The following is a 9,537-nucleotide window of genomic DNA, read 5'->3' on the forward strand; positions in this document are numbered from 1 at the left end:
GGCCTGCTCTCTTGCTGCTGGGAATCTGAAGACCACCTTCGGAAGAAGCCTAAACGAACTTCCTGCAGAAGGAGAAACCACGTTGAGAAACTGGCCATCCATCTCCGCTGTCTGGACTGAGACCTCAGACATGTGAGGCCGTCTTAGACCTTTCAGTCCCTGTTAAGTTGACCCAGACCAGAAGAACTGGGAGAAATAAATCATTGGTCCTATAATCCAGTTACTATTCACTTTTTGGTTGGTTGGTTTAAAATATCACATTTACTGCCCAGATCAAAATCTTACAGACTACAGTGATTTTTTAAAAAAATCTATTTTTGCATGCTTAAAGAGCCTGAATAAGTACCTAGCAATCTAAGAGAGTTTTAATAAATTTTGTTCTACAAAATGGTGTTACTGATATCGTTGCCTGACTTAGAGCTGGTGGAATTTGTTGTAAGACAAGAAGTCCTTGTTGGCAAAGTAATTTAATCAATGCAAGGGACGTCGAGAATGGTACGCAGTCGCCGTGGGTTTACAGAGCTGCTCTAAGCAAGCGATATCACCTCCCTCTCACAGCAAAGGGGAGCAATGGCTAAAAAAGCCTTCCAAGAATACCTTCAAATTGCACCTGCAACGTATTTCTAAATGAATAAAGGTCAAGTCTGTAAACTAGATTAATGGTGCTCATGAGTGAAAGAATTAAAAAGTAAAGATGCAATCTGGTGAATCTTTTTACTTCTTCCTCTCAGGATATAATTTTTCTTCATGAGGAACCAGGAAAATCCCTTCCTACTCTTTGACTTCCCGGGTCAGCGGATGTTCGACAGCATTAGATCTAATTCCATCAATGTCTTGAGACAAACATTCCATTTTACTTTCAACAGATGTTGATGCATAAAAATCCACTAAGAAATACCCTCTGCTATTATGCCGCTGACTATGGATGGAGATCAAACAAGGAAGTGCTTGTTTCCCCAGGTTTCCCAAGTTCCTCACTGTTGCTCTCATGCTGATTGAGACAGAGCAGTCTCTGGTGGCTGCGTGGCTTTCAGGGTTAAGGCCAGCACTAAGCAGGGGCATTGCCCCTGCACACCACGCATGGCTTGGGACTGAGGCAGCTCCTGGGACACTGGAGGGCTGGGCTTGTGGGACAAGGTCCATAAGGACTGGAGGGACTGCAGGGACAGTACTGGAACTGGTGGGTCAGAAGGCTCCTGGGTCATGAAAAGCTTAAGCCATTTAGTTTTGGAGTGGTTTGTTTGGCAATGAAAACTAACCGAGGTATAAATAGAACAGCCTTAGAAGACCGTTTGGAACAGAATACCCTTAAGAAAATATCTCTAATTATGAAAACAATGCCAATGCCCACAGAATGAGAACAGCATAAAAATTACTATTACTATTTTTACTGAGGTATAATTGACATATATTTCATTAGTTTTAGGTGTATAGCATAGCGATTTGATATATGTACATAATGTGAGATAATTACCAGAACACGTGTAGTTAACATTCACCACCACACATAGTTACATGTTTTTTTTTTCTTATAATGAGAATTATTAAGCTTTACTCTCTTAGAAACTTTCAAATATACTATAAGTGTTGTTAACTATAGTCACCATGCTGTACCTTACATCCCCAGGACTTGTTTAACTTATAACTAAAACCTTGTACTTTTTGACCACCTTCACCCATTTCACCTACCCCCAACTCCCACCTCTGGTAACCCCCAGAGGTTACTAAAAATTACCATTATTAAAACTAACAATGATGATGATGATCCTGACAACTGAAGTGTCCCTTACTTCCTATGGTGAAGGTCAAAGGTCTTCCATAGAATGATCTCATTTAAATGTGTACACCTGTTAAAAAATGTTTGCCCTACACTTCCATTTGTAATACTGACATATATTCTATGCTTTTAAGAGATATTTTTGAAGGGATGGTGTTAATCGAAATATAATAAAGTACAGCATCTGTAGGAATTGGAGATATGAAGGATTGACTGAGTTTTCACAATTTAGTCAGATTGCTTTCCTCTGGACAGCTCAACTATTTGAAGGGAAAAAGGATTTTTATTGTAGGTAGGGACAAAGGAAGTGAGCACTCTGGAAGATCAGAATGGAGTGAGCACAGCTGAGGGGTGTGGATAAGCACAAAGGGGACAAGTTCCTGGGGAGAAGACATACAGGAGCTGTGTCAACAGCATATGGAGAGGGGTGATGAGTCTTGGGCTGGTCTTGACCTCAGGAATTAAGGAGAAAATTTCCTTTTCCTCTTCCTTCCTGTTCAGCAAAGTTCATCAAGTTGGAGTTCTTAACATAGTTTAGATACATTTTTACATACAATAGCATTTTCCCCAGTGTGTTCTTTGTTTCATTAGTTCCTCAAGATGTTCCGCATGAAAGAGATAAGGCGTTAAATAAGTCTGACAAATATATTAAATCCTACTTTTTGCCAATGTATGTTAGTATAGTATACTGAGGACTTTAAGAAATACTGTAGTAAAGAAATTATTCCCTCTTTTTAAAATCCAGTACTTGTCAATCCTATTTAAAGACAGAATTATTTCCCTCTATAAAATGTTTTAACATCTCACATAACTGTCTTTCCCTTGAGAAAAATTGAATTAGTTGGCTCAATTCAACCCATAGTTATGTATATGTGTATATACACCTTGGTAAGATAAGATAAGATAAGATAAGTTCGATGTGGTATTGGTCTCAGAAAATTAATAGGTACAATAGGGAATATAAAACTGGTACACAAAAATACTATATGACGTAGAAAGAGATAAGGGCTGTATCAGTAATAGGCTTTCATTGGAGGTAACAAAACCCAGCTCAAAGTGGCTTGAGGGAATGATTGGCTTATGTAACTGGAAAGTTCAGAGGTCGGTCAGGCTTGGGGAGCTTGTTCCATCAGGATCCTGGCTGTATTTATCCTGCCCTCCTCTGGGTGTCAACTTCACTCTGGCTTCCTTGATGGGCACAACAGGTATGCCCACAGCAACATGACCCATATTATCCATAACTTTCAAGTCCAGGAAGAGAATGTCTCCTCCCACAGTCATTGGTGAAAAGTCCTAACACTTGTGCTGATGGTACATCTCTTGAACCAGTCCATGTGGCCAGGAGAATGTCAAATACCTATTGGTTTAGGATTAGATTACCTGCATCAAAGATTCAGTCAAGAGAGATGAGATTATCCTCATTGGCACAGAACCCACTCCAGGAAATAAGGGTGGGCTCAGTCTCACTGAAACCCTATGGCTGTTAACCACAGACTAGAGGGGGTAGAATGGACGTGGGGGGAAATGACCACAATGCCCACTACAGAGGGGCCATGAAGGGCACTTCAGTTCTGCGGATCCAGTAATTGGTTCCTTCTGTTGAGAATCTTGGCGGGGTAGCTTTTGAGCTGGTTGTCAAGGGCATGAGTTGCCTTTGGATATGAAGGAGAAGAGGGGTAAAGGGCATTCTGGGAGGAGGGAGCTGCAGAGGCAAGTCAGAGGGGCAGGGCATGGAGGAGCGTGAGTGAAGTGCTGTCAGGCAGACCCATTTGGATGGAATAATCACAACAATGTTTTTATGGGAAAGTTCACTCTGCGCTCCAAGTACTTAAAAAAATGAGGTTTTGAAACTCAACCCATTAGTAAATTGGGAACTCCCTGTTCTCTTGGTGGCAGTCGTAGCCCTACTAACATTTATGATGTTTATGTTTCAAGAAGTGTATAGTTGGCATATCCATGCAAAATCTTTATAGGAAAACTACAGACTTGTTTGAAAAGATGCCAGGTTAGTGGAGAATTGACCATTGACAACTCAGAGTTGACCATTGACACATTTTATAGCAAAATACTTGTTGACAGGAATGAAATGAATTCCTTGCCTCTCCCTAAGGACCCCTGGCTTTCCATATATTACTATATGTAATAATTTAGATTAGAGATAAAAAGCAGTTTAAAAATCCGATTTTGGAAGAGATGCTATGAATTTTCCTGTACCCAGTGTTTAGCATTTTATTTTGAGTAACTAAAAAGACCATAACAATTTATGTTATGTTAATTTAACATAAATTGCCTAGACTAAATTTCAAATCTGTTAATAGACTGAAGTACATTAACAGTGTGAATTAGGAGAAAAGAAGAGGTGCATGCTATTGGGTATGGAGAAACCAGATGTGCAGTTACCCATCTGGTAACAGAAAGATAGAGCAATGGATGCTCTAACATATTTTGAGCCTTTTAAAATATCTCCCTGACTTTTTCTTTTCATTTTTTAAAGAAGTCTTTATATTCACTTATTTAGTTGGTTTAGTTTTTGTCTGTTTGTTTTTTTAATTGAGGTATAGTTAATTTACTACTCAGCCGTAAAAAAGAATGAAATTTTGCCATTTGCAACAACATGGATAAACTTGGAGGGTATTATGTTTAGTGAAATAAGACAAAGAAAGACAAATACTGTATGAGATCACTCATATGTGGAATCTAAAATATAAAACAAATTAGTGAATATAACAAAAAAGGAAAAAAGAAAAGAAACAGACACAGATATAGACAACAAAGTAGTGGTTACTTGTGGGGACAGGGAAGGGGGGAGGGGGAAGATAAGGGAACAGGATTTAGAGGTACAAACTGTCATGTATAAAGTAAATAAGATACAAAGATATATTGTATGGTGCAGGGAATACAGCCAACATTTTTCTAGTACTCATTCTTGTTAATTATACATTTCTTCTTTTCCTTAAAAATCTAGCCTAGCACTGTATGGAACTTCCTATGAAACAAGAGTAGGACATTTTTAAGGGACTGGAGTCAGTCCTTATCACTGCCTTTGATGTACAGTTTGATCTTTCCTAAATAGCTCCAAGCTTTGGTAGTGGTCATTCTGCTTCCTCACTGGTTGATTCAAAATCCATAATTACCTCTAGGTCCAAAGAAGATTAACAGAACTTAGCCTAATTGCTTGTTTTTGTAGAGCTGTTAAAAAAGATTTGGGCTCCAGAAACAGAGGGTGTAGCCAGACAGAGGCAGCCTGGAGTTCAAAAGTCTTGTAATCTTTGGCTCCACAGGCCTATAAAATTGAAGTGTTGACTGAATGCAAACAGCCTGCAGTCTAAGAGACCCAGGCCCATCGGTCATTTGAAGAGGCGGGGTTTCCATAAGGGTTCTGGACTGAGCTGTTAACGGATGGTCCCATTTGATTTCCCCTTCCTCATGAATGCAAGATCTGGAGCTCTCTGCCACACAACAAAGCTTTTCTTAGCTCCCCTGTTCCTGGAATTTAAGAATAAATGAGGCCTTTTGCAAAGGCCCGGAATGAAAGGAGTAAATTGGAAATATTAAGGGCTGATTGTGCAGTAATAATGCACTCTTGTTTCCTGGTGCCACTCTTGAGGTAATTGTTACAGGCTTGTAATTTGTGAGCAAGAAATTAAGTTCAATATTAAAACGTGATTATAGGCAAGTAGGAGCAGGGGGCTCTTTTGGGAAAGTGTGAGCCATCAGTCACCTCCTCACCTCCAAATATGACAGGTTACCAGAGGTTATAAGATTTAACAATATGGAAAGTTTTGCTGGGTGAGAGGGTGTTTTAAAAACTTCACCTGGAAAGTCTTTCAAGTGGCTTTCTTAACAACAAATCGTGCTTTCTCACTCTCCATGGGGTTCTTAGGAAATCTCTGGGTATCTTTACAAAGGAAAAGTTTAAAGTATAAACTACATGTTATACCTGATTGATTTGTGGAATAAAAGATATATTATTTCATTTAAGAAGATGTAATAGAATATCACATTAAAGCTGGTTATGAAAAGATGTTAGAAGAACAATGAAGACAGACTTTTTTTTAATTTTTATTTTTTAAACTAGGCAGAAATTGTAAAGGAACAATGGTTAAGCCTCTGTTTCCTTTTCTTTCTAAGCTGAATTTTTTGTCAGCAAGCTAATTTTCAGTTATTTTAGCACAAATATATTTTAAACAAATTTAGAAACAGTATAAATGGAAATAAATATTTTTAAATGTTTTCAATGAATCTGTTTTTTAAATTTTTTCTTCTTCCTCTTCAGAGGAAGAATCTCTTAGTTTAGGAAATCTTTGTTTTATATTATTTTCATATTTGCTTAAAAATAAGTACTTTCATCTTATTTTATCTTAATATTTGGACTTTTATAAAGTCAGGAGATTTCCTAAAATTACACCTACGTCACTGATCCCTATTCATTACTATATTTGAGTTTCTCGAGAAAAACAAGGTTTGATATTTAAGAGCCTATTTTTTGTCTCCAACTTGAACTCATCTGTGATTTTTTGAAACTAAGAAACTAAATTAATTTGAGGTGCAAGTTTATAAAAAGAGGTACTTGTTATGGGAGTTTTGATGACTCCCATCTTTTTTTCCTCATAAACATGTCTGAAATCTATTATATTTTCCTTATAAAATGTCTGAATCTATTATATTCTAGAGGACACTGTCTCTTTGATGATGTGTCTTGCATTGGCCACATTCTGACTTTCTGATCCCTGGAAAAAAATTTCAACACCCGTTAAACAACTAGGTCTCAGAAAGTAGTTCCTGCCTTATCCATCCAGAAGGAACTTCTTAATTTAATTCTGAATACAATGATTGACTACCCTGAGAAAGAATTATGTCAGTTCTGTGTGTTTTGGACCCAAGTCTCTTGCACCAGCTCTTTCTCCAACCCTAGGACATGGGTTCCACAGGTAATCAGAGAGAGAGGTCAGATGAAATGTGTGACTTGTGTGGCAGGGTTCAGGACTTAACTCACATGTCAATTCAGATGTGCAGAGAAACATAGCTCCTTTATTTTGTCTATTGCCTGTCCCCTTCCTGAGCTCCCACATGCTGGTTTGTGGGAAAACTTCATTAAATTTCCAGTATGTTTTAATATTAGTTCAATCTGACAATTTAAATAACCCCTTTAGGTTATTCTCAGTCTCTCACATGAAGAAAAATATTGAGTCTTGGAGAGTTTCTATTTCCTCCTGCCCCATTTCTAACATTGAGTTGGTGTGAGTGGAAAGGTGAGTATTGCTCAAACTTGTGTCGCCCCGAGGCAAAGGAGAAGATGTGGGATTCTTTAAGGTGTGATGTCTTCTGAACTCCAAGGTTATGGCCATTGATTACTGAATTCTCTCCCAGCTTTCAGAGCTGAGATCTGGAGAATATGAAGCTGTGGGCTGTTCTCTTGGCTCAGGAAATGTACCAGTGTGGACTTTGGCTGCTTTGTGTCAGCCACCAAGTCTCTAGCAGTTCCTCCATCTGGCCTTCTGTTCTTGGGGTCCTCTTCAGCTGTGGAGTCCTTATGCTTTTCTGTGGTGGGCTCCATGGTTGGCCTGTTGGATTTCACTTTGAATCCAAGCAATGGGGAAATGCAGGTGGCTTGGGAATGCGAAATATCGAGGCTTCACTGCTAAGGTTTCTTTGAGTGGCTGTGCCTTAGATTGGATACTCTACTAAGTGGTCCCATTTCAGATTCTAAATTGGGGGTAGTGGATCTCATTGGTACTGCATGTGTGACATATTATCTCCTTTCATGGTGGAAGCCAAGATGGAAAAAATTTGAAGGCATGTGTTGACTTGTCTTTTATCTTCTCTCTCTTTTTCACCATCTTATGTCCATAAAAGGGCAGACTTTCTTCCACTTCCTTTAAGACACATCCTCTGTCTGTCATAGTGATGGCTTAGCTGTGAGAGGATAGGCATCCTTTCCACACCATGGTAGAACTCTATAATCTAAGTTCTTGGTATCCTAAAGGAAGTATTAAAGTGATCTGGAAAACCTTCTCTCTATGCAATGACATGTCTGGCAAGGCTGTTGTCTTGGCACGTTACCCTATTTTGCATCTCAGAAGCTGCTTATAACTTTACTACACCTTGAATTTGCTCTGCAAAAAATACCAGTGTTTACCTTGCACGAACTGTATCACAGGCAGCTGTGACACCATTTTGAGGATTTTGGGGAGTCTTGGAGGCTGAGCTAAGACCTATTGGTTCTGTTCTTATTTTTCTACAGCCCCTTGCTTCAGCAATATTCTTGATATTTTGTTAATTAAAATGGAAGCTAAGTGCTCGCTTTGGCAGCACATATACTAAAATTGGAACTATACAGAGAAGATTAGCCTGGCCCCTGCGCAAGGATGACTCGCAAATTTGTGAAGCGTTCCATATTTTTACTGTCAAACAGAGTGAAGTAAGTCAGAAAGAGAAAAATAAATACCGTATGCTAACACATATATATATGGAATCTAAAAAAAAAAAAAAAAGGTTCTGAAGAACCTAGGGGCAGGACAGGAATAAAGACGCAGACGTAGAGAATGGACTTGAGGACACGGGGAGGGGGAAGGGTAAACTGGGACGAAGTGAGAGAGTGGCATGGACATATATACACTACCAAATGTAAAATAGATAGCTAGTGGGAAGCAGCCGCATAGCACAGGGAGATCAGCCCAGTGCTTTGTGACCACCTAGAGGGGTGGGATAGGGAGGGTGGGAGGGAGACACAAGAGGGAGGAGATATGGGGATATATGTATATGTATAGCTGATTCACTTTGTTATAAAGCAGAAACTAACACACCATTGTAAAGCAATTATACTCCAATAAAGATGTTAAAAAAAAAAAAGGAAGCTAAATGTATTCTTATGATGTATGTATTCTCTTTCTGCCAAAATATAGCCTGCTGAGATGTTGACCATCTATTTCACCTCCAAATCCATCAATCAGTTTCTATTACCTTATCCTTCCTTATCTTTAGAGAAGTTCATCTTAGTGAAATTATATATTTTTACTTGCTTGCCTGCTTACCTTCTGTCTCTCTCACTACACTATAAGCTTGAAGAGAGGAAGGCTTTATCTGTTTTGTTCACTATGGTATTTCAATGCCTAGAACAGGATGTACTCATATTAGGGACCCAATAAAATATATGTTGAATAAATAAATTTATAAATAAATGGATGAATGAATAAATCTATATCCAGATTCTACAGTCAGTTGACTTTCTTTTCCTTCTAGGTTCAAGGTCTCTGCATAGGCTCATTAACAATGGCTGATCGTCAATGACGTTACTATAGATGACTAAGCAATCATATTCACCGAGGTTAATTCTGAGCTGTGTTTTTATTTCAAAATGTTTTTGGCCTGAAAATTTCATTGGTTCATGGAGAGCCTGTTTTGTGGAATTGGAGAAGTGGTATCCTGATTGTGGAATCAATGCAAGGTAAATTCACGCAACATTCAACAAATGCTATAAACTCTTAATAGCACCCTATTCATTTGTTCATCATTGTATTTTGGTACCCAACCCCACTACGTGACACATAGTAAGCATTCATTAATGTCTGTTGAATTGGTTCAGTACGAAATGTGAGTTCAAAACTTCCAATTGTGCTTTACGTGTTTGCATAAATTACCCTGAAGTCACTAAACCTCAGATAAAACTATACTGTTCATGGTATGTTTACTCTAAAAAACAAAGATTATAAATCCTAGTCTGCTTTATTTTGTCTTAATTTAGGTCCTGAGACACTTCA

General features: G+C 38.5%; 1 non-coding gene across 1 annotated transcript; it reads left to right on the forward strand.

Moving 5' to 3' along the window:
* Positions 1-8,073: 8,073 nt before the first annotated feature.
* Positions 8,074-8,180, forward strand: LOC132530136 (U6 spliceosomal RNA). The gene has a single exon (XR_009543692.1). It is a non-coding gene; the product is annotated as a U6 spliceosomal RNA (small nuclear RNA).
* Positions 8,181-9,537: the final 1,357 nt, after the last annotated feature.

This window comes from Lagenorhynchus albirostris, chromosome 11 (genome assembly GCF_949774975.1).
Source record: "Lagenorhynchus albirostris chromosome 11, mLagAlb1.1, whole genome shotgun sequence".
Taxonomy (NCBI): Eukaryota; Metazoa; Chordata; class Mammalia; order Artiodactyla; family Delphinidae; genus Lagenorhynchus; species Lagenorhynchus albirostris.